At 61.4% G+C, this 17,583-nt stretch overlaps 1 protein-coding gene across 1 annotated transcript in view; it reads left to right on the top strand.

Annotated features, from left to right (window-relative positions):
* The first annotated feature begins 4,449 nt into the window (after positions 1 to 4,449).
* Positions 4,450 to 17,583, top strand: part of AGPAT4 (1-acylglycerol-3-phosphate O-acyltransferase 4) — a 65,744-nt gene continuing 52,610 nt past the window's right edge. Inside the window, exon 1 of the mRNA XM_080665524.1 lies at positions 4,450 to 4,661. The gene's annotated coding sequence lies outside the window, so the exon portion shown is untranslated. The remainder of the gene's footprint in view (positions 4,662 to 17,583) is intronic.

Below are 17,583 nucleotides of genomic sequence, written 5' to 3' on the forward strand. Positions count from 1 at the left end.
CCTCGGGGCGCCCCCGGCACCTGGCCACACTGTCAGGTGACCCCCCTCACGTGCCCCGGGCTCTGAGCTGGCATGGTGGCCAAACACAGCAAAGCGTGTGTCAGCGATTGATTACCAGAAATGTGTATGCAGGGCTCAGAGCTGCCAGTGGGATGCCACTCAGAGTTGTGGGCGGGAGGACCGGGTGCCGGCTCGTGCTTCTGGGTCCCCTCGTCTCCCCGACCAGGCGGCGGAGCCAGGCGGCACTTTGCCTCCCGCCTGTCGCATCGATGAACTTGACTGCTGTCCTTCCTATGCCCGATGACCTCCAGGGCCATGTGCCCGATGACCTCCAGGGCCATGTTCCCCATGACCTCCAGGGCCATGTGCCCGATGACCTCCAGGGCCATGTTCCCGATGACCTCCAGGGCCCATGTGCCCCATGACCTCCAGGGCCATGTGCCCGATGACCTCCAGGGCCATGTTCCCCATGACCTCCAGGGCCCATGTGCCCGATGACCTCCAGGGCCATGTGCCCGATGACCTCCAGGGCCCATGTGCCCGATGACCTCCAGGGCCCATGTGCCCGATGACCTCCAGGGCCATGTTCCCGATGACCTCCAGGGCCATGTTCCCGATGACCTCCAGGGCCATGTTCCCCATGACCCCCAGGGCCCATGTGCCCGATGACCCCCCAGGGCCCATGTGCCCGATGACCCCCAGGGCCCATGTGCCCGATGACCTCCAGGGCCATGTGCCCGATGACCTCCAGGGCCCATGTGCCCGATGACCCCCAGGGCCATGTGCCCGATGACCCCCAGGGCCCATGTGCCCGATGACCTCCAGGGCCATGTGCCCGATGACCTCCAGGGCCATGTGCCCGATGACCTCCAGGGCCATGTGCCCGATGACCTCCAGGGCCATGTGCCCGATGACCTCCAGGGCCCATGTGCCCGATGACCTCCAGGGCCCATGTGCCCGATGACCTCCAGTGGCCCATGTGCCCGATGACCTCCAGTGGCCCATGTGCCCGATGACCTCCAGTGGCCCATGTGCCCGATGACCTCCAGGCCCATGTGCCCGATGACCTCCAGGCCCATGTGCCCGATGACCTCCAGGCCCATGTGCCCGATGACCTCCAGGGCCATGTGCCCGATGACCTCCAGGGCCATGTGCCCGATGACCTCCAGGGCCATGTGCCCGATGACCTCCAGGGCCATGTGCCCGATGACCTCCAGGGCCATGTGCCCGATGACCTCCAGGGCCATGTGCCCGATGACCTCCAGGGGCCCATGTGCCCGATGACCTCCAGTGGCCCATGTGCCCGATGACCTCCAGGGCCATGTGCCCGATGACCTCCAGGGCCATGTGCCCCATGACCTGCAGGGCCATGTTCCCGATGACCTGCAGGGCCATGTTCCCGATGACCTCCAGGGCCCATGTGCCCGATGACCTCCAGTGGCCCATGTGCCCGATGACCTCCAGTGGCCCATGTGCCCGATGACCTCCAGTGGCCCATGTGCCCGATGACCTCCAGTGGCCCATGTGCCCGATGACCTCCAGTGGCCCATGTGCCCGATGACCTCCAGTGGCCCATGTGCCCGATGACCTCCAGGGCCATGTTCCCGATGACCTCCAGGGCCCATGTGCCCGATGACCTCCAGGGCCATGTGCCCGATGACCTCCAGGGCCATGTGCCCGATGACCTCCAGGGGCCCATGTGCCCGATGACCTCCAGTGGCCCATGTGCCCGATGACCTCCAGGGCCCATGTGCCCGATGACCTCCAGTGGCCCATGTGCCCGATGACCTCCAGGGCCCATGTGCCCGATGACCTCCAGTGGCCCATGTGCCCGATGACCTCCAGGGCCCATGTGCCCGATGACCTCCAGGGCCATGTGCCCGATGACCTCCAGGGCCATGTGCCCGATGACCCCCAGGGCCATGTGCCCGATGACCTCCAGGCCCATGTGCCCGATGACCTCCAGTGGCCCCTGGCCTGGGTGTGGGAGGAGGTCGTGAATGACGCTCTAGGGTCACCCCTGCCAGGCAAAGGGACCTTGAGGAGCTCCGGAGAGAAAGGAGCTAAGTGAATACTGAGAACAGCTTTTAGGCGTGAACCGAAATTAAGATCTCTGAAAGCTGGCCAGTGTGGCGCGGTGGCTGAGCATCGTCCCGTGCACCAACAGCTCGCCCGTTCCCCGTCAGGGCGCGTGCCTGGGTTGTGGGCCGGATCCCAGGTTGGAGTGGGTGCAGGAGGCAGCGGATGGATGTTCCTCTCTCCCATCGATGTTTCTCTCTCTCTTCCCTTCCCCTTCCTCTCTCTTTAAAATCCATTTAAAAAATACTAAAAAAGAAAGAGAGAGAGGGTTTTGCATCCACATTCATGTTTGGAAACGACTTGTCATGATCCTTCGTCAAGGAGGAACCCTCGCCTACTTCCTCTGCACTTTCCTCACTGATCACGTGAAAGCCAGCTGAGCGGGCCTGGTCAATGACTACAGTATCAACACCGGATCCGTAAGGGCCTGCTGGTCATGGAAACAAACATCTGACACCTTTTAAAGGCTCCGCTAGAGCTGGTTGAAATATACAGCTATTTAAGCGCAAGATCAGAGCCTAGATATCGAGTTAGCTTTATTATTTACACGTTCCCCGTGTCTCCTCGAAGCAGCCGCGATTCCTATCGCGTCCCCACTCCCTGTGACCAGCCGGCAAGGAGACAGCCACCGCACGGCACCCTCTGGACCGGGGACGGTGCAGCTTTCCGACGGCTGGACCAGTGGAAAAGCAAAGAAGGGCCATCTTCCCGCTGGTGTTTTTGTGTGAGGTCATGTGTTTGCTGTGGCTGTTTAATTGGCTTGCTGTGTCTCCTTCCATTGTTGCCCGTTTATGCCTCTCGTATGCTTTTAAATCTCTTCAGTTAGGAGCATTCATTTCTTGCCGTCTCCGTAGCAAGCATGCTCACCCCTTTGCAGTTTGATGTGAGCTAAGAAGCTATGTGGACAGCGCCCTCACTTCCTCCTCCCCCACTCCTCAGGCCACCTCCAAACTTTGTAGGGACTTCAGGGATCCATTCCCCGGTTACAGCAGACCTCCCTGTGTACAGGTCTCTCTCCTGAGCCTTTGAGCGCCCCGGGGCAAGGTTTTCCCGTCTTCCGCAACTAGTAGGGATTCTCAAATATGTGCTGAACTGAATGGTAGGAATTTTGCACAGTTCCTGTTTAAATAGCTGTAGCTAAGTGAGAACACCTAAAATGCAGTGAGGTTCTAAAGGGCACTCTGAGCACAGTCCCTGCAAGTTAATCTGTGAATGTGGTACTTCCACTTTAAATGTTTAGAAGTAGTCTTTTTTTCCTCCCAGATTTCTCAGCCCCATTTCTGAGATAGCTGAGACTGTGAGCAACATCATCTGCACAGGCCAAGTGCTACTGTAGCAATAACAATGCAACAATAATTACAACCAGAAGGGAATAAAGACACAGTATTGAGATGGGACTAAGACCTGCAGTTGTCAGCAATTTTAGTATCAGATTGTTTCCACCGAAATCCTTGACGGCAGTTGCAATAAATAGAGCACACATTTAAGTGACCTGAGGATTCTGAAGTTTCCGTTCAAAATTCAAAGGAACAACCATGGGTCTAACTCTTTTGAGAGGTACTTGGAAAAACCTCTGCACTGGCTTTTTGGTGTTTTGTTGTTGTGTGGGGTGCTGCACCCTTCACGGTTCTGGGATGTGCCCCAGCTGTTTGGGGCACCCGATTCCCCCTGGAGGCTAAGCGTCTACAGAACAAAGGCGCACACACAAGACACAGGCACGCACTCAAACGGCATTTGTGACCCTGGTTGCCATAGTGAACATTTGACGGGCACACACCTTGACTATGTGGAGACTGAAACGATTTCTAAGGAATGTTAGAGGCCTGGCATTTCTGCAATTTCAGAGCCGTGAAGACACTGTTTCATTGTCCAGGCCTGCGGGACCCTCTCCAATGCCCTGCGTGTGAGGGACACGTGCGCTCTGCAGGGAGAGCCACGGTCTCCAAGCCGCTCGCCCCAGCTCTTCCATCCCACGGCTCGAGTTTTCCGTGGTGTTTGGCGGCCGGTGTCTGGCTCTTCAGAGTGAAATGCAACCTCCATGCAGCCCCGCGCGGAGAGGTGAGGGCATTTGCAAGCGCGGGCATTTCACACGCACATCAGTCCCGTCTCGTCCAGGCTGCAGGAACCGGGGCGGCTTGGGGCCGCTTCCAGGCTGGCGTCTGTCGGGGCTGAGGTCGGAGGAGCCATTTGGGGCCGGGATGCAACAGGATTGGGGAGACGGGCCGGAAAAGAAAGGCCACCTCGCGCGCTTTGTCTAGGATTCTGGCAGCTTCTCCGGCCCGAGATTCAAACGCGAGCCGAGGGGCCCCCGCGCCCTCATTGGAAGCGGCCAAGTGACTCACGTTTCCCGGCGCCTCCTCCCTCCGAAGTGGCGCGATTGTAGCTTTAAAAGGAAGTGACATGGGTGGGGAGAGACGTCAGCGAGGACCACTTTTCCCCCGAAGGGCCCACCCCGTGGGTGGAGCCTCGCCTTTCTCCCCGGCGCTGGCTGACTGCAGCCCAGAAAGTAGCGGCCGTCCCCGCGCGCGGCCGCTGCCTCCCCGTCGGCCGCCAAGTCCACGTGCTGGGGCTGCAGGAGGCAGGTACGTGCGGCCGCGCCTCTCCGCGCGCTTCTCCTGTGCGCGGGGGGCGCTCCCGGTCCCCCGCGCGGCCACCCTCTCCGTGGCTGGCTTCCCGACACCCTCGGGAAGGGGTAGGGAGGACGGGGACGTGGAGGCGGAGGGGAGGAAGTGAGGCGACCGCGGGGTCGTGGAGGGCTGCCCGGAAGGCGGAGGGGCTGCGCTGCGCCCCGGGACCGGCCCTTTGTGCGCTGCGGGGCGCGCCCGCCTCGGCCCGCGATGATGCTCGCAGCTTCCCGGGCTCCGCGCCCCGCCCCGCCCCGCAGACCCCCGTGGCCGCGAGCGTGCTTCCTGCAGCGGATGGAGCGGGGAGAAGGCTCCCGGTACAGATTCCTCTCTTTTGTGTCACGCAACATGTTCTTCCCCACCACCTGGCGTTTCTATGGCAACCACAAAAATACTACACCGCACGCGGCGCCGACCTGCATTGACTGATGTGCGTTTCCTGGCGCTGCGCGGCCGGCCGGGCCCAGCCGGGCCTGCTACCCCTCCTCACTCCGCTTTTGGTTTTTCCCTATCACCGCAGGGCTGGGGGAGGGGAGTTGTCAGGGAAACGGGCGTCCGTGGCCGCCTCTCTATTTACCTAATTTTTGGCCTGTGCGTTTCTGCCTCCTGTCGAGGAGTGGGAAAAGGGCGGAGGCTGGCGCGAGTCTCCCCTCTGGTCCGCTGTGGGAAGTGAGCGGGTCTCAGGACCTGGCCGTGCTGTGATCAGACCTGGGTGGGCGGAGACCCACTTCTTCATGGGGCGGGGGGAGGGGGAGCCCCTAGAAGAAACTTTCAGGAGGTGGTGGGATCAGCCCTGGATGGTGCGTAAGTCTGCTCAGCGTCTCCCCAGCCTCCGTGTCCAGAGGAGGGTCTTTGCCCCAGGCTGGACCTATCAGCACCAGATCCAAGTTCCACCATGTGAGGGTAACAAGGTGAGGAGGGTGTGCGCCTTGTGGGGGTCCCCCACGCCTAAGTGAGGGTGCAGGCCTGCGCTTTCAGCACCCACCCGGAGAGGGTCACCCATTGTGCGGGCCGGCCCAGCTCCTCATTGGAAAGAAAGTATGGTGAGGCCAGCACCAGTGAGGGCGGTGTGTTTCGGTTTGTGTGTGAGTGTGTGTGTGAGTGTATGCAGATGTGTATGTAGGTGTGTGTGTATGTACGTGTGTGTGTAGGTGAGTGGGTATGTGTATAGGTGTATGTGTGTATAGGTGGGTGGGTATATGCATAGCTGTGTGTGTAGCTGTGTGTGTGTATGTAGATGTGTGTGTAGGTGAGTGGGTACGTGTATAGGTGTATGTGTGTATAGGTGAGTGGGTATGTACATAGCTATGTGTGGTAGGTGTGTGTGTGTGTGTAGGTGAGTGGGTATGTGTATAGCTGTGTGTAGGTGTGTGTGAGTGTCTGGGGTGGTGTAGGGGTGTGTGTGTGTGTGTGTAAGTGTAGGGAAAACAGGCAAATCGGGAATCCTGTTAAAACTACTGACCTTGTTAATGCCCCCAATGGGGAGGTAAAGAATTGATTTTCAGGAAAAACAGGAAACATGAGGGAGGAGTATCCTCTAGCAATAAGCGGAGTTAAAGATGGTTAGAATGAAATCACACATGCGTGAGAGACAGGCCGCTGGGCCTGTCAGCAGGGGGGGTGGGACTGGCGTTTTATCCGTGCGTCCCGGGAATGCCCGCTGAAAGAGGCTCCGTTACCGGGCATTTCCACACCCACCGCCCTCAGCTCCTCCGCGTTCGTGCAAGTGCTGTCATCTGGGTAAAAGATGTGCGGGTCGCGTCGCCCTCGGGCCTTCCTGCTCCTGGAAGTGGAGCGCCACGTAGGCCCTCAGCAACCCTCCAGGGGCAGGCGGGCTCTCGGGGGTTCTGGGCGCCCAGAGCCTTAGCCAACCCTGTGGCCACCGGGCTTTTTAGACTGGCCAGCGCCCCCGAAGTCCTGCGGATGCAGCAGTTACCGGACGCGGGCGGAGCGGCCTGGCGGGCTGCTGAGCTGGCGGGGGGCTGAGCTGGCGGGCGGCTGAGCTGGCGGGGGGCTGAGCTGGCGGGGGGCTGAGCTGGCGGGGGGGCAGAGAAGGAGCTGGGGAGCACCACAGTGGCCATCACCGCACAGGCGCGCTCTGAGAGGCGCATGCCCGTGGCCGCAGGTCTTTGGTGCTCACGGCCGCCCCGCACTGGTCCTGGGGAGACGCACGCACCCGCGGCCCCTCACAGGCGGGCAGGGTTGGGGTGGAAGCCCGGAGGGGGGCGCTCTTGGGTGTCCAGACCCAGGAACCGAGCTGACAAGGCCCGTGGGGCGGAGCCCCCGGGAAGAGCCGCGGAATGCTCTGGAAGCACAGCCAGGCACAGAAACGAACCCGTCCTGGAGCCGCCCAGCAGAGTGACGCATGCTCCGCCACCTCGACCCGGGCTGCGGGGGCTGCGGGGCCCGGCAAGGCCGGCTGGAGGGGCCGCCCCGAAACCACTTCTGCAGCTGGGCCGGTCGCCCTAGCAGCGGGAGCCCACTGTCTGCGGGGCTCGGACCCGGGTGCGGTGACGTTTGTGAAGCAAATGGAAGCTGGGCTCTGTGCTCCCATGTTTAAACCCACCAGCCAGGCCTGAGGACACGCGGAGCTGCACACAGAGCGGAGGAGGAGGAGGAGGAGGAGGAGGAGGAGGAGGAGAGGAGGAGGAGGGGAGGAGGAGGAGGAGGAGGAGGGGAGGAGGAGGAGGAGAAGGAGGAGGAGAAGGAGGAGGAGAAGGAGGAGGAGAAGGAGGAGGAGGAGGAGTGGGGGGGGAGGGGAGGAGCAGGAGGAGGAGGAGGAGCAGGAGGAGGAGTGGGGGGAGGAGGGGAAGGAGGAGGAGGAGGAGGAAGAGGAGGAGGGGAGGAGGAGGAGGAGAAGGAGGAGGAGGAGTGGGGGGAGGAGGGGGAGGAGCAGGAGGAGGAGGAGGAGCAGGAGGAGGAGTGGGGGGAGGAGGGGAAGGAGGAGGAGGAGAAGGAGGAAGAGAAGGAGGGGAGGAGGAGGAGGAGGAGGAGGGGAGGAGGAGGAGGAGGAGGTGGAGGAGGAGGAGGAAGAGAAGGAGGAGGAGAAGGAGAAGGAGGAGGAGGAAGAGAAGGAGGAGGAGGAGTGGGGGGGAGGAGGGGGAGGAGCAGGAGGAGGAGGAGGAGGAGGAAGAGGAGTGGGAGGAGGAGGAGGAGAAGGAAGAAGAGGAGTGAGGGGAGGAGGAGGAGGAGGAGTGGGGGAGAAGAGGAGGAAGAGTGGGAGGAGGAGGAGGGGGAGGAGGAGGAGTGGGGGAGAAGAGGAGGAGGAGTAGGAGGAGTGGGAGGAGGAGGGGCAGGAGGAGGAGTGGGGGAGGAGGACGAGGAGGAGGAGGAGGAGGAGGAGGAGTGGGGGAAGGAGGAGGAGGAGTGGGGGAGAAGAGGAGGAGGAGTGGGAGGAGGAGGAGGGGGGAGAGGAGGAAGAGGAGGAGTGAGGGGAGGAGGAGGAGGAGTGGGGGAGAAGAGTAGGAGGAGTGGGAGGAGGAGGAGGAGTGGGGGAGGAGGATGAGGAGTGGGGGAGGAGGAGGAGTGGGGGGAGGAGGAGGAGCGGCTAGGGAAGGGGGAGGTGAGAAACAGGATGCCAGTGGTCGGAGAGGAGAGGGACAGGGAGGATGCTGAAGGTCTGAAGGGGAGGAGACAGACCCCCGGGGAAGAAGGCGGAGGGGTGCCAGGGGCAGGGCTGGGTGCTGAGCTGGGCCTGGTCCAGTCCAAGGAGAAGGCTGTCCTTGGTGTGGGGGGCGGGCGGGCGTGCTGCCTGCTGGTGGGAGGGACTAGTGATGCAGATTCAGGGACAGACTGTTGCTCGGAGCAGAACAGAAGGGTCGGCAGGAGAAAGAGGTGTGAGGAGGAGGCACAGCCCTCCCTAACCCAGGACTGAGCGGAAGCTGGAGAAGGGAGGCTGTACTCAAGTCTGACTCCAAACGGGGAAGGAATCTGGGAGAGGGAACCCACCCGCCCACAGCTCATTCTCAACACGACCGGCGCCGGCGCGGGGAGCTGTGGGGGCTCAGATGAGCGTGTGGTAACCCGTTGCCTTTGGTGCCATCCGCTGTGCTCTGAAAGGGTCTGGTGGGTAGGGAAGAGGGTGCTCACAGTTCTGAGTGGTTTCTGACACCGAAATGTTTAGAGAAATGTGATCCAGCCTCGCTCAGTCATTGCCACTTCCCGGAGCCTGGCCCTCAGATTCCGTCCTCTGCCCAACACGGAATCCGTGGGGATCTGTGGGGACCTGTGGGGATCCGTGGGGATCCGTGGGGATCTGTGGGGACCCGTGGGGATCCGTGGGGATCTGTGGGAACCCGTGGGGATCTGTGGGGATCTGTGGGGATCCGTGGGGACCCGTGGGAACCTGTGGGGATCTGTGGGAACCCGTGGGGATCTGTGGGGACCCGTGGGGACCCGTGGGGATCCGTGGGGATCTGTGGGGATCTGTGGGGACCCGTGGGGACCCGTGGGGATCTGTGGGGATCCGTGGGGACCCGTGGGAATCCGTGGGGACCTGTGGGGATCTGTGGGGATCCGTGGGGACCCGTGGGAATCCGTGGGGATCCGTGGGGACCCGTGGGAATCCGTGGGGACCCGTGGGAATCCGTGGGGATCTGTGGGGATCCGTGGGGACCCGTGGGAATCCGTGGGGACCTGTGGGGATCTGTGGGGATCCGTGGGGACCCGTGGGGATCCGTGGGGATCCGTGGGGACCCGTGGGAATCCGTGGGGACCCGTGGGAATCCGTGGGGATCTGTGGGGATCCGTGGGGACCCGTGGGAATCCGTGGGGACCTGTGGGGATCTGTGGGGATCCGTGGGAATCCGTGGGGATCCGTGGGGACCTGTGGGGATCTGTGGGGATCCGTGGGGACCCGTGGGGACCCGTGGGATACAAGCCTGGACTCTGAAAGTCGGCTTCGGGTGCGGACCGGCGGATCATGCTGCGGGGGGAGAGGAGGCTTCATCACGGTCTCTAACAAGGTCTCTGGGGCGTTCGCGACTAGCCAGGCGCTATGGACACGCTATGGACACGCTATGGACACGCTATGGACACGCTATGGGCAAAACCAGAGACAGGACAAAGGGCGACCGTGGGGCCTGGCCAGGCAGCTCACTTAGAGCGTCGTCCTGATCCCCCAAGGCTGCGGGTTCAACCCCCGGTCAGGGCACATGCAAGAATCAGCCAATGAATGCATCAATAAGTGGAGCAACAAATCTCTCTCTCTCTCTCTCCCTTCCTCTCTCTCTCTCTCCCTTCCTCTCTCTCTCAAATCAATCAATAAAAAATAGCTACTGTTTTCAACTAACTGAAGGGTTTTCAGGGGGACCGTGCCTGGCTGATCTTTGTTTTCATGGCCGAACAAGAGGAAATGTTTTAGAATAAGAGCCCTTTCTGGAGAGCATTGTCATGGAACACTCTATCCAACCCGCACTCTAGCTCCATAAAGATTTCCTGTTTTCGTCTGGTCTTCATTCTGTTACTCCAATCTGGTTGCTTTACTTCCGCTGGCCCTCAGTCCTACCTTTCAGTCACACTCATTCATTCCTTCAGAAACACATGCATACATACATACACTCATCCTCCGTTCACCATTCATTTTTCACTCAAAATATGTGGCACCTCATGTGTCGGGCGCTATATATGATGGATGTAGAAATGGGTAGGAGAGAAGCTACTTCTCCCCTAAAAAACCTCAGGCGCTAGCAGGCAGAAGGCAGCCCCTTCCATCAGGGGGTACTCCTTCTGACAGAGGTGCCTATGGCTAATGGCACCGGCTGCTTCTTTATTATCGAGCGGTTTGGCACATGGATTGTGCTGGGCAGAGAGGGAGGAGTGGCTACCGGTTGACTCGTCCGTCTTGTCATTTTCTGGTGTCTTCCACATGGGCTGAGTTTCTGGCCGGGGTCGGTAAACATTTGTTGATGCGCCGAAGGGAGCAGGGGTTTTCCGATGCTGGAGACAGAGGGAGAGCGTGCAGAGGCTCGTGAAGGCTGCACGAGAGCCTCTCCTGGCCAGTCCCTGTAGACACCCCTCCAGGTGACCGCCAGGTACAGCCTCTCCCAGGGAAACTCCCACCTGCATCTGGCCACGGGCTCCCCAGACATCCTCCTGCCCCTTAGGCCGAGTTCCCGTCACACCTGCAGTCCCTGTCTCACTCCGACAGACCAAGGAGCTTTCGACGCCTTCGGGGAATGACCCGAATCACGGAGGCCGCGACCTTGCTGCCACACTTCCTGTTTGTGTTTCCTGGGGTCCCGGGCGCCTGTGGGCGGCATTGTTTTGCCCACGTCACGTCTGCCTTCCATGTGGAAGTTCCATGGGCCACGTGGCCAAGCTCATCTGGAGCGCCGCCCCCGCTGCTGGCCCGGCTGCAGAGCCCCGAAGAGGTTGGCAGGTTCCCCTCTTCCTCCTCCTTCTTCGACCTTCAGATCTCAGAGGAGATGGCTCCTCCCTTAGGCGGGAAGAGGAGGAGGAGAAGGAGGAAGAGGAGGAGGAGGAGGAAGAGAAGGAGGAGGAGGAGGAAGAAGAGGAAGAGGAAGAGGAGGAGGAGGAGGAAGAAGAGGAGGAGGAGGAAGAAGAGAAGAAGGAGGAGGAGGAGGAAGAGGAAGAGGAGGAGGAAGAGGAGGGGGGGGGAGACCCCAGTGACCAGATCTCTCCCCTCTGAGCCGGAGTCCTGCTTCGTAGTGACTTTGTGGTCATTCCTATGCAGGATCCTGGAAAGGAGAGGCGCTTTTTGAACTTGATGGCGGTTGGCGCGGACACTAGAATCCCCGCAGGGAGCTAGTACTCAGGGGCTGGGCGGTGACAGGTAACCTGCACGAGCTGTCAGTCAGGTGGCCGGCCAGCCCGGAGGGCCATGAGGACGCGCACAGCCACCCTCAGCGAGGGCCTCCTGGGAGCCAGTCTGTGACGGAGACTTCGCGTTCATTCGCTCACTCCATCCTCCTAACAGACGGAGCAGGCGAAAACGGTGACCACTTGACATGTTACACACCAAGAGAGGAAAGATGAGGGAAGGTTCCTTGCCCCGCGTCGCGATGAGGGACAGAGCTGAGATCTGAACCCGGGCCACTGCCTTCCGGAACCCCGGTGCCTGCCCATCGCCGTGGAGCCATTTCACCCGTCCGTCCGTCTGCAGGGCCCGCACAGGCCCGGACACAGCGGACGTGCTGCAGATACTTCTGGAATGAGGGGCAGCTGTTCTCCGCGCAGAGCTTCCCCTTTCAGCGCCGCCTCTCCCGCAGCCGTGCCCGCCAGCCGTGCCCGCGGCAGGAGCACTGGCCGAGCAGAGCCTCCGCACCGAGAGCGGGAGCCGTGCCCCCGAGGCCCCTCTGGCTCCCCCTGTTTCCCGGTGGCTCAGCCGCCTGGACGGTGACGGGGAGGGGAGGGGAGGCCTGGGTGAGGCAGCTGAGGACCGCGCAGCCGCAACCCATCCATTTAGTGGGAGCTGGCCTCCCACCGGCCTTGGACCAAGGGTTGAACTTGGCTGAGCGGTTGCTCTTAAGGAACCCGCGCTCAGGGGTCCCGGGCTGGGGCGGAGGCTCAGAGGCTTTCTTTCCTGGGGTTGGTCGGCAGCGTCTATTTCCAGGTTTAAGGGAGCGGGTTGTCCGAGCCGACGGCCGGTGCTGGCCTTAGAGAACGGGGGCGAGGAGGGGACCAGGGCATGCTCTTTCCCACCCTCCTCAGCTCCCTCGGGCCGGCCCCTGTCTGCAGCCATGGTTACCCAGGCTGATGCAGGGCCCGCGTCCGCCCAGACCACGGCCCACTCCCGCCCCGGCCGCTGCCCTGGTCCACGCGTAGTCACGCATCACCTCCCAGTGCCAGTGGTCCTGGCTCCTCCCTCCGCTTCCCGCTCCTGCCCCGGGAGGGGGCAGACCGGAGAGGTGGCGGGTCCTTCCCCAGATGTGCATAACCCTCGTGCAGTCCCCCCAACGCCTGGCCCCGGTCCTGACCGTCGCCCTCCGTCCCAGTCACCCTCCGTCCCAGTCCCCTCCATCCCAGTCACCCTCCATAAGCAGCACTCTCTCTGCATGCCGTCTTCCTCGCTCCACCTTAAGGACTGCCCTGGCGCGGGCTGAGGGCAGGGGCCCTCCTCGCACTGTAGCCGTGCCTGGCAGAGCCCCTGGCCCTGAAAGGGGAGAGGTCACGGTCAGAGGTCACGGTCAGATCTGCCTCGCCGGAGCCTCCAGCCAGGTCCTCCCCGGTGACATTCTTGTCGGGCAAATTCTCAGTCTTGACACTGTTGACATTGGGGGCCAAATAATCATTGGTGGGCGGTGCTGCCCTGTGCATTGTGGGATATTTAGCAGCATCCTTGCCTCTCTCTGCCAGATGCCAGGAGCTTTCCCCCAGGCCACGGAGGCTGCAGACATTGCCAAATGCCCCTGGAAGCCCCACCCCACCCCCAACCAACCACTGCCTTAGGGACCCCTGTGACCCGGGCAGGTCACACCCGATCCCAGCAGACCCGTCCCAGGATGACCGTGCCCTCACCAGGGCTACAAAGACCCGTCCCAGCCAAAGGGGCAGGTCATGCATTTAAGCTCAGGAAGAGACAGAAAGGAATCGAACAAGCACAGGGAGCTACCGAAGCAGAAGCTCAGACTTGGAGCCGAACCTGCCTGGGGAGTCACCTTGGGAGCCTGCTGGGCAGGGCTGGGTGGTGGCACCGCACCCACCCCCATCCAGCCGCTGAGGAAGGCCCGCCCCTCCTCCTCTCTCTGTGGAAGGGATTAGCATCTACAGAAAGAGGTGAGCCCTGCACCCCGAGGCCTGCCCCCCACCCAGGCCCGCCTCTTCGCCTCTGTGGACTGGCGAATGGGGTCGCAGCTTCCCCTGCTCCACACCCAGTTCCCACTAGCTACTCCCTGGCCTCAGCACCCACCCTCCCTCTGTCTCCAGCGCTTCTTCTCACTGGGAGGAGACTGGCTGCTTCCCTGCTGGTCCTGGGACCAGCCTAGGCGCCCGCTAAGGTAGGGCCCCCCCAGCCCAAGGCTGGTGCACTCCAGGTGTCCCTGGCCTGGCGGCCTGGGCAGGTGGCTGACCCTTGTCTGCTGGCTTCTCCCCTCCAGGGTCAGCACGCAGGCGTGAGCCTGGCAGGCCTGTGCTCCCAACTTCCCCGCAATTCCAGAACCCCTCACCGCATGTCACCACCCCCCCCCCCCCCCCAGTCCGCACCAGCTGCAGTGCGCACACCCCGGGCACAGAGATGAGCCAGACCTTTCTGCTGGGGGACGGGGCGACCCCTATGGGGCATTTTAAGAGTTTGGGGAGGAGTGAGCCAACCTGGGGGGCGGGGAGGGGCTGCAGAGGAAGGACCTGACTGAGAACTGAACTAGGAGCCTGAGCGCAGAATCGGGTCACTGGCCACGGGCGCTGACCCTGGGGTACTTTTTGGTCTTGTTCTCCCCAGGCTCGCTCAGGTGCTTCAATGCTAATCACGCCTTTCCCCTCAGCACCGGGCCCTGTGCCGGGGCTTATCTCATCTGGTCTTATCTCATTTATCTTATTTCTCGGGGACTCCAGCCCTGTGGGAGCTGAGTTATCTTCCTATCTGACCTGAAACTGAGGCACAGATTGGCTTCTCTGGAAACCAGGCAACCAATGGGTCCGGGCCCGCCTGTCACTCCTTGAGCCAATGCAGCAGAGACGGGGTTGCGTCACGTCTGCGCGTTTATTCCGACAATGCCGGGAGCTGGGGGAGCAGCGGGTCACCCACAGAAATCTGCTTGCACCCCCATCAGCCTGCTGCTTCTGTTGGGTGTAGGACAGAATTCCACGGGAAAGCAGGCAAAAGGAGTTAGGGTGGGTTTCCTGGTTACCGGTCACAGGCAGTGTGGGCGGGACTCCTTTGTTTGGGCAACAAGGTTGTTAATCTTCCCAGGAAAGCAGGCAGCTCTGGGACGAGCTGCCCTGGGGGTGGGGGTGGGGTGGGGTGGGGTGGGGTGGGGGAGGGGGCTGGAAGGGTGTACAACTCCCAGCCGGGTTAGAATGTCCTTCCTGTAATCAGAACAGAACAGTCCAGGTTAGCAGCGTGGTGAGCCTGTCTTGTAGCTGATGGCGAGCCCCCGATCTTCTGTCTCTGCCCCCAACAAGCTAACGCTCCCGCAGCCACAGGCCGGGGATACCTGCTCGAGCCCAGACTGGGCCTCTGATCTGCAAAGAATTAGACTCCGCTCGCCTTCTGTGCGCCACATCCCTTCCCGCAATTTCCCCGCGTCCTTCAGGGTGAAGGGGCCTTCCATGGCTTACACATGTGCAGAGATTCCCCCCCACCCCGCCCCCCCGACCAATCCTGTGGAGACGGAGGAGGTTATTGAGCCCCGGCGATGTCCTGGAAGTCTCGGCCATTTCTAGAGAAATAACAGCTTTAAAGTTCAAGTCGGGGGAACCGGGAGAGAGGACCAGAGAGAGACTTGAAAGGTGCCCGATTATTCCCATTATTCACACTGGCTTCACTTTTACCAAACGGACTTCTTCCCCTTTCCCCGCTGCTTGTCTCCCAGACGCCTGGACTGCGATTTGTCTTAAAGGCGGTCGGGTCTGGAGCAGCTCTGCTCCCGCTTCTCGGGGCCCCAGAGGACGCATCTTCAGGAGCTCGAGCTGTCCCTGCCTGGCTGGGCCTCCGGGCTGGGCTCGGGCTGGGATTGGGGTGCTGGGCCCTTGGCTGGGATCGGGGTGCAGGGCCCCGGGCTGGGATTGGGGTGCAGGGCCCTTGGCTGGGATTGGGGTGCAGGGCCCTGGGCTGGGATCGGGGTGCAGGGCCCCGGGCTGGGCTCGGGCTGGGATTGGGGTGCAGGGCCCCGGGCTGGGATCGGGGTACAGGGCCCCGGGCTGGGATCGGGGTGCAGGGCCCCCGGGCTGGGCCCTGGGCTGGGATCGGGGTGCAGGGCCCCGGGCTGGGCATTTAGCGGAGGTCTTAGGGGAGGATTAGTAGAATATTCATCAGTCTTATGCTGATGTTCCAAAATGAGATTTGGTCTCCTACTCTGTCCCGGGCGTGGTGCACTGGCCCTGACTGGACTTCTGCTGTCTGTCTGTCTCCCTGAGGGGTGAGTTAAGCTACTTACCCTCTGGTTGGGAAGGAGAACAAGCCATTCACTCCCCCACGTCCTTGGTTTAGGGAGGATGGACGCAAACGGCTGTTTCCCTAGCTGCCTCTGTTCCCTGTTCCGCTTGCCCTGAGATTTCCCCGGTCTTACTGTCCTGTATAGTGAGGGCTGAGCGCCTGTCTTGCTGGCTCGTTTGTTGACACTCAGGAAATGTGAACATTCTGATGTTGCCAAACCAATGGACCCATTTCTTTCCCTTCAATTATTTATCTCCCCGCTGATTTCATTAACTAAATGACGCTCCTGGCCGGCCACCAGCGTTCATTCACAAGCTCCCTCCGTAAGCGCCTGCTGCGTGCCGGCCCCGCTGGCCCCCGGGGTGCGGGAGGCCACCAGACGCCCCCGCCAGGCACAGCTCTGCTCCCCGTGGCGTGGCCTTCGAGGGGCCCCCATGGCGTGGCCATCGAGGGGCGGCTGCTTCCGCAGCTCTGGTGTCATTTCTCCTGCACCTCTGAGTCCTGAAATGTCACCCGGGGGGCCTGCTGGAACCAGTGTGGCCACCGCACCCTCTGTGGGTGCCTCGAGAGGAGTGAGCATCGGCAAGCAGTCGAGCAAGAGGAATGCCACACCGGTAGACTTTCTCTCTTTTTAAAAATATTTTTACTGATTTCATAGAGGAAGGGAGAGGGAGAGAGAGGCAGAAACGTCCATGATGAGAGAGAATCACTGATCGGCTGCCTCCTGCATGCCCCCTGCTGAGGATCAGGCCCGCAACCCAGGCATGTGTCCCTGACCGGAATCGAACCCGGGACCCTTCAGTCTGCAGGCCGACGCTCTATCCGCTGAGCCAAACCGGCGAGGGCTAGACTAGCTTGCTTAGAAACTAGGAAGTCCCAGAAGAGGGCTGTCTGGAACCAAAAGCAGCCTCTGAAGGGGAGACACGTCTGATCCCCCGACGGTTCCCTCTGGTCCACGGCGCAGAGCCTGGTCATCCCAGGTGGCGGCGTGGACGCCAGGGCTGGTTGCCCTCAGCTCCTCAGCGTCCCTGCACAGTATCCCATAGCCTTTGACCACAGGCTACTCTCAGGGTCAAAGGTGAGGGCCCTTCCTACCTCAGGCCCCAGTCTCAGGGAGATCAGACCAGCAGCCGGGAGGCCTCACAGCATCTGGGTGGCACTGACATCACGGCACAGATGCTGGCACCACGGCAGACACTGCCATCCCACTCTGCTCTGGTGGGCAAGGCGAGAGGGCCTGCTTCTGCTCACGCCCCTCGGGCTCCTCCCTGTTGTAGGCCTCAGCCATGCCCAGGAGCCGTGCCAGTGTGTGCGGCCCCACCCCGGGACCCTATCTTCTGTCTGCCCACGAGTTGGTTTTTTTAAACAATGTTATCTTACCTAGTAATAGACAAACATGTAAATTGACCGTACCTCCGCGACGCCCACAGCCAATCAGAGTGAGTATGCAAATTAGAAGGCCAAAGATGGCAGCTGTCCAGGTGCGGAGTGGCCAGGCGGGGCAGGACGCCTGCTGTGAGAGGGAGGGCAGGGGGCGAAGGGATCTTCAGAAGCGGAGTGCCGCAGTGAAGACGAAGATGGCAGACTCCGGAGTCTGCAGCAAAGACGAAGAAGGCAGACTCTGGCCGGAGCGAAGGCCTGGGTCCCGGGTGCCGGAGGCAAACCAGTGCTGGAAGCCAAGGGAAGGAAGGCCTATTGCACGAATCTCTTCACGCAACGGGCCTCTAGTGAGGTATAAGTCACACACCATCCACTTCTCCCACTTCAAGTATACAGTTTAGTGACTTGTAATATGTTCCTATTCAGAGTTGTGCAAGCACCTCCACT

This window comes from Plecotus auritus (assembly GCF_963455305.1).
Source record: "Plecotus auritus genome assembly, chromosome: 4".
Taxonomy (NCBI): domain Eukaryota; kingdom Metazoa; phylum Chordata; class Mammalia; order Chiroptera; family Vespertilionidae; genus Plecotus; species Plecotus auritus.